Genomic DNA, 6,917 nt, shown 5'->3' with positions numbered 1-6,917 from the left:
TTGGTATGCTTGAGCATGAAATACTTTTTGCATGCTTCAGGATAGAATTTCCTGAACTTAGAATGGAGATGGAGTTCTCAATAACTTCAACATTGGGTTCAAAATTGAATTCAGAATGATTGAGACTCTTTCAAACACTAATAATAAAATTGGTTTCAGGAATACAAAAATGCAGTGACAAATACTACACAAACACATTAGATCTGATAAATTAGGTTAGCTGTCAGATGACAGAAAGAACAAGGAGAGGCTGAGACAAGAAAAAGGATGAATCATTTCAAAGCTCTGTTAATCACAGAAACACTTACATGGGGGGCGGTTACAAGGAAGACTTTTTTGTGTGTGTCTATCAGCTTCCCCAAAATAGAGCTTATTGCCCTTATTTTAAAATTTTACATCTTTTCTATTTGCATGCAAATCCTTTTCTCTTGACTATCACCTGCAAAGCACATGGATCTCCAATCAACACGTTGAACAAACTTTTTGCAGTATTTTTTCTCTCCCTGTTCACCTTAACACCCAAACTAGACTTTCTGCCTGCCATCCTTGCTATGGGAAGAGCACCTCTGCCACAGAGGCTTGGAAAGGACATACTGGTGTCGCTGATGAGCACAAGGTCATCCCCAGGCATCCTTCCTCTTCCAACTGCCATTTACCTCTGCGTCAACTGCACTTCCTCTCATCTAGCCTAGGTATCAACAGCTGCATCCCTGCCCCATGCTGGAGCCAAGAGGAGGGCTGTGCTTTTCCTAAGGTGGAAAGAAATGCTTGCGGAGTCTGTTAAGAACAAGATATAACTCCCTTGATATTCACCAAACTAAACTAATTTGTAATTCTATTTCAGTCAACATTTTTAGATTAAACAATGATTTGTATCTGTCTTGGGCTAGAAGAAGTTAAATACTTTTAGGTCTTGTTGTAAAATGTCCAGCTGAAACATAACAAATAGGACAAAACAAGTGGGAAAAATAAGATAAATTATATAATCCAGGACAAGGCATTATATTAATAGGCACAAATAAATATATCTCTCCATATAGTTTAGACCTAAATTTAGAAATAAAAGTATAGTGGTAGCATACACTGGAGCCATAACCCATGGAGGCTATAGGCATGATTAAATAATAACAACCGGTTGACACAACACTTCATTACTGTCACATTTCATAAACAAGATATCTACATAAATATATTTACCACGTAAGAAAATGTGCCATTGCATTACCATAATGTAAATTAAATCTCTTAAAAACATTTTCCAAGCGCTTCCATGATATTCCAGTTCAGAATTTAAAGGAAGCCATGGAATGACTTTATCACTGATATCTTTTAAACTCCTTTATCTCTCAAGGTATGTATTAAGCCATCATGTTTCAACTGCAATTATTATTGATGCATATTATATTTGAATTTTAACATTAATTTTCAGTTTCACTAGGCAATATGAAGCTTTTGATCAGCACTGGTGGATGTCCAAATCAGCAAGGATGCAGAAAAATACTGATGAGAATTTGAACCCAAATGTATTATTGATCGGATACACTTACTCTATTCCTGTAAACCCCTCTTTAATTAATGTGAAAGTCTATATAGAGTTTTTCATCATTAAATATTTTGTTGCATCACTTGGCATATAACCTACACAAATGCTTTAGTAATTCTTACACAATGCATATCTTAACATAGCAGATTCCTCCCAGAAAAAGATATTATAAGAATAAACATCCAGGTATAATCAAAACAGGTTTTAGCTCCTCCAAAAGAGTCTTCTTTAATATCTGAATTATCTGACATTCTCTTTAACATGGAAAATTCTAAGGAAACTGATGACTTAAGGTTAGGAGGAAAGAATTTTCGGTAAAGAATTTCAAAGGAACACTGCAATGTGAAGTATAAAGTGATTAAGTGCTCTACTTTAATAAAGAAGTTATTTCGGGGAGGAGGATTCAACTTTTACTGCATCTATCTGGAGTCCAGATTCTGGACAAAGAAGTGTTTCATTATGGTAATTATCCAGATAGTTCAGACAAATCTTTTATGAGACAGGGAGAGTGTAAGGTTGGCATGGTTTCCTGCTTGGATTATTTAGATGATCTGTCTTTGTTGATAAAATTATTTGAAGAAATTGTGCAAGCCTACACTTGACTTCTTTTAGAAAATCATCTTTGGATGGGCCTCTACTCTACTTGGGTCAACCTGGTTATGAAATTTCAAACAGAATATCATTAGCAAAGAATATTTCAAATCCATCTGGAAATTAGTGATTCAAAGGGAAAAATCAGATGATCTGATTTAAGTAGCCCCTGAATCATTAAATTGTCCCCTTGACTACATTCAAGAATTTGTTTCTGCTAATTAGCAACTTTTTCTTCAGAGATATTGGATATATTTCTGCTCCCTGTCAGGTTAAGAAAACCTTTGATGTTTATTTTGAAGAACTCACTTGACATAAGTTAATATCTAAATTAACTAAGATTGCATTATCAGGTTTTTAAATTTCCTGTCATAATGGACTTCTCAAATCATTTAAGATTTCATTTAAGATTCTCCCATCCTATCAAAAATTCCACACATTTTTCACCTGCAAAACAAACACAGAACATTTTCTGAGACATGCCTAAAATATTAAGTTCTACTTGTTTAAAAAGTAACAACTTATCAAATTGGTAAATAAGAGAGTGTGTGAAATAATCTTAAGAAAATACACTTTTTTTTTTTTTTTGCAGAAAATTGAACTCTATAAATGTCATTTGAGAATGCACAGGCAATAAGTTTGAGAAATTCCTTATGTATATGTCCTTTCCAAGTTATACACATACTTAATTAAAATCCTATAATGATACATCATGCACAATCCATTTTCATATTATAACATCAGTCACATTTTATAACTTCTTTTGCTTCTGAAACCTAAAACTTCCTTATATTAACACTGCAAATTCAAGACAATCCCTATAATGATGTAAGACATTCATGAAAAGAGGCCTGTTTGAGTTTTAAACAAATAAAGAGGAAGTCTGGCAACTTATAGAATAAGTCAGCTTAGGTTTTAAGATAGCATGTGCTGCTTATAGAGGAATGATGCTAGGAAATGAATAAAGTGAGGACAAAGATGCATGTTATGTATGCATGACTTTTTTTTCCCACAAGGTGGTGATTAAACTAAACAGAATTCTGCATAATGGACACATAAAATATCAATAAGTGCCAAGCACAGATAACCCCTATTAAAAATAAAGCAAATGAACATAGCCATAGATGACATTTTAATTACCAAAGAACTTCAAAAGCATCCAAGGAAAGTATTGGGTGTGTGTGTGTTGGGGTGGGGGGATGTTAATGTTGAAGTCTACAGAATAAATGACACATTACAATCTCATTTTCATGGAAACAATAACCACCCAAACACAAAACCGAGGACCAAAAACCATTCGCCATCTAACCTATTCCTGTGCAACTCAGTCTACAGAAGTAGCTTGTTTAAAGATAATTCTAAAAGATCAAGTTTTAAGAAGCCAGATATATAGTGCTTACATTGAATTCCCAACAACTTTCTGCACACATCAAGACAGAGTCCTTAACTTCATCTATTTTACTATTATATATACATGTCCATGTTGTAACCCATGGACAAGTTAACAATGAATACTCTCATTTTCCTCCTTCAACACACACACACAAAAATCCATTTCATTTTGGATATACTCAGAAGTTCTTGCAAGAAATTCCCTATAGAACTGACTTCTCACATCTTGCATCAGAACAGAAAAGCACAGTTACCTTCTCATGTACTTGATATTTTCTTTCTCCATCAAATTCATATCTAGGATATTTGGCACATGTCTGGGACAATGACAGGCTCATTCTACTTTATGAGATTATTTAACATATGACTTGAAAGAGTTTATGTACATACCTATTCTTTCTGGGCAAGGAGAAAGCATACTTAAAAAGATAAGCTTTAACAACAGTAACACTTTCAAACTGACTTTGGAATTCTTGGCAGTTACACACCACTCATTGCTATCCAAAGCATACACCACACACACACACACACACAGACACACACACACATACACACAGGACAGTTCTCTCTCTCTGCCAAGCACAGACTTGGGAGATAGGCATAAACTGGAAGGAAGCAAAGGAAAAGTCAGTCTCCCTCCACCTGCTGCCTAAAGTGGGGGTGCTTTGGGCTGACTGGCAGACAGAAGCCTGGGACACAGCCTCAGCAGTAGTCTGCCAATATCCTTAAGAAAAATAAACAAACACATACCAACTTGCCCCCAGCCCCCACCCCAAGAACTCACATGGCAGGGCTCAAAACAACAACAGCCCAATTCCCATTAGCCCAGACAATCCTATTAACCAGGACAACCATAAATTCATAAACCTCTCCAACCCTCGAGCAAGCATTGTGGTCTGGAGCTGTACAGACACACATAGACACAGAGGAAATTTGCACCTGTCTTTCTTGACACAACACACCTGTCAGGCCCTGCCCATGCGCACTCTGCTAATAGATTTCTGCCTACCTAGTTTAGGAAAGGAAATGAGTTCTTTTTTTCTTTCTTTTTTTTTCTTTTTAAATAAGGGAGGGCATGAGTGGAAAAGAGAACAGGAGAAGGGACTCTTCTAGCCTTGACTTTGCGAGGAGGCCACCCTGTGCTTGCTCTGTTTTTATAAGCTCAAGGAGACAGCACAGACCTTCTCGGAAAAATAAAAACAAGCAGGTGAGTTTCCAGCCTTCCCCCAGGCAGAGTAGCCTTCTGGGTTGCCAAGAACAGCAGTTTCACACTCCAACCTGCCTCCTTGGGCTATTTAAGACTAAGCACCACCCCTACTTCCAGTTCTGCTCTCTGTCTGCCTGGAGGGCTCTCAATTTCCCAAGAAGCTGGGAAGGGGCCAGAGACCTGGGAGTCTGTGGAAAGCTACTTACTCCTCCTTTACCACCCCCACCCCCCATCACTCCACCAACCTTCGGCTTTAGCAGGAGGAGTAACGGGCTGGCACACCAGAATAACCAACAACTTGCTAAACTGGACTTTGGGTGATGTCTCCCCCCGCCCCCTGCGTCCCCCTCCTGGTCTGCTCAGGCAAGATAGCAGCTCTTCCCCCCTCTTCCCGCCCTCCTCACTAGTCTTCCCAGTAACAATTACTCTCACCTCTGCTGTCCTCCCTCCCCAGTCCTCCTAACTGGGGCAAAACGGTAGGTACCACCCAGATGAGACCAGACCGAAGCTGCCCAACACCATAGTCTGCCAGCGATGGCTGGGAGATTCATTGCCTCCCATTTCTGCTGCCCAAGAACCCCTTACCCCTACCCGGACCGCGATCCTCCGGTCCTCCTCGTGCGGGTGCCCCAATCTCACCGCCACGCGACCCCCCGAGTCTCCCGGTGCCGCCTTACCCTACTCAACTTGACCCAGCCCTGGGTCCAGGAGCTCGGGAGAGGGGCGCCGCGCGCGTTTCCCGGGACCCATCACCGCACCGCTCCAAGCCCGATTTCCACAATTCGGCTTCGACAGCGTTTTGAGAGGAAAGTAACAGAGCGCCCCCCAACCTCCCTCTCTCCTCCTCCCAGCTCCCGGTCCTCTGCTGGGGTTAAAAAGGAGAAGTGAAAGGTATGCAAATGACAAGCAAATTGGAAGAGCCGGGAAGAAAGGCAGCTATAATAAACAAGACAAAGAGAAAGGACGAGGGGACCGGCCCCGGAGTTTTAGCCGGGGGAGATCAGAAGAATGGGGTTTGGCGAAAAGCGGGGATCTGCACGAACAAAAAAGCGACCCGGTCCCCCTCGCGGTCCTCTCTCCTGAGAAGAGAGAGCAGGAGAAAGAAGGAAAGGGAGCAAACGCCTCCTCACACCCCAGAAACAGTACACAAAAGGTGACAAGATCAGCGACAAGTCCAGCAACATCAGCCTCCCCCCCATCGCCACCACCACCCCCAGTCACCAGCAGGAAAGAGAAAGAAATAAAAGCCAAGCGGATCACTTACTCTCAGGAACTGGGAGGAGCGGAGCGCTGAGTTCACGGAGGCTCCCGCTTAGAAACTGTTTAGAGGCTATTTTATTATGATTCATTTAAATAACACCATTTTCTCCTGGGGGGAAAAATGTTTACACGGGTCTGAGTAATGGGAGGCTCTTTTCTTTCCTTCTCATTCAAGAACAAGCCAGTGCAAGTGATTCTGGAAAAGGGGAGGGACTCATGAGGGGAAGAAGAGGATACTTACGCGGTGCAGGGAGCAGTGGGACCGAGCCTCTCTCTCTCTCTCTATCCCTCTCTCTCTCTCTCTTTTTTTTTCCCCCGGCAGAGAGAGGAAAACACGCGCGCGCACACACGGTGATATCTTGCGGGTGATGAATATGATAATTGGACAAGAGACGGTGAGTCTGTGCGACAGCGATCGAGCGAGCGGGGCGAGTGGGAGAGGAGAGGGGAGAGAGAGGCGGGCAGGGAGGGGAGACTAGAGAAGAGGAGCAGGGGAGAGGCGAGGAGAGGGAAGAAGAGGAGAAGAAAAGAAGAGGAGCGAAGGGAAGAGGAGAGAGCAGGAGAGGAGGAGAGAGAAGAGCGGAGGAGAGGAGAGAGCAGCAGAGGAGGAGAGAGGAGAAGGGTAAAGAAGAGAAGAGGAGCGAAGCGGAGAGGGAGCAGGCGGACCCGGCGAGAGCTCTTTTGCGCCGCTCTGCTTTCCCCGGCTGCAATGGTGTATTATTTCAGAGCGCTCCCTCAGCTGAGGGCTCCGCTCCACAACAAGATTTACTTTAAGACACAGCTGAAGGAAACAGGAAGACTGCACGTCACAGTCTATCTGACGTACCCGGCCCCAGCACCCAATCGCGAGGCGCCTTCGGATTCAAGGGGGGATAGCAAGGCAAGAGAACTTGGGAGGAAAAAAAAATATAAAAGGGGTGGGGG

The 6,917-nt window shown here is 42.2% G+C and overlaps 1 protein-coding gene across 2 annotated transcripts in view; it reads right to left on the bottom strand.

The window, feature by feature from the left end:
- PROX1 (prospero homeobox 1) overlaps positions 1–6,779 on the bottom strand; it is a 53,413-nt gene extending 46,634 nt beyond the window's left edge. Inside the window, exon 1 of one of the 2 annotated variants that reach the window (XM_011996157.1) lies at positions 6,235–6,779. The gene's annotated coding sequence lies outside the window, so the exon portion shown is untranslated. The other variant, XM_011996158.1, reaches the window with a different exon arrangement.
- Between the last annotated feature and the right edge of the window lie 138 nt (positions 6,780–6,917).

The sequence above is a fragment of the Mandrillus leucophaeus genome, unplaced genomic scaffold (assembly GCF_000951045.1).
Source record: "Mandrillus leucophaeus isolate KB7577 unplaced genomic scaffold, Mleu.le_1.0 Scaffold503, whole genome shotgun sequence".
In the NCBI taxonomy this organism is placed as follows: domain Eukaryota; kingdom Metazoa; phylum Chordata; class Mammalia; order Primates; family Cercopithecidae; genus Mandrillus; species Mandrillus leucophaeus.
The sequence above is the reverse complement of the archived record's forward strand: the minus strand, read 5'-3'. Positions and strand labels throughout refer to the sequence as shown.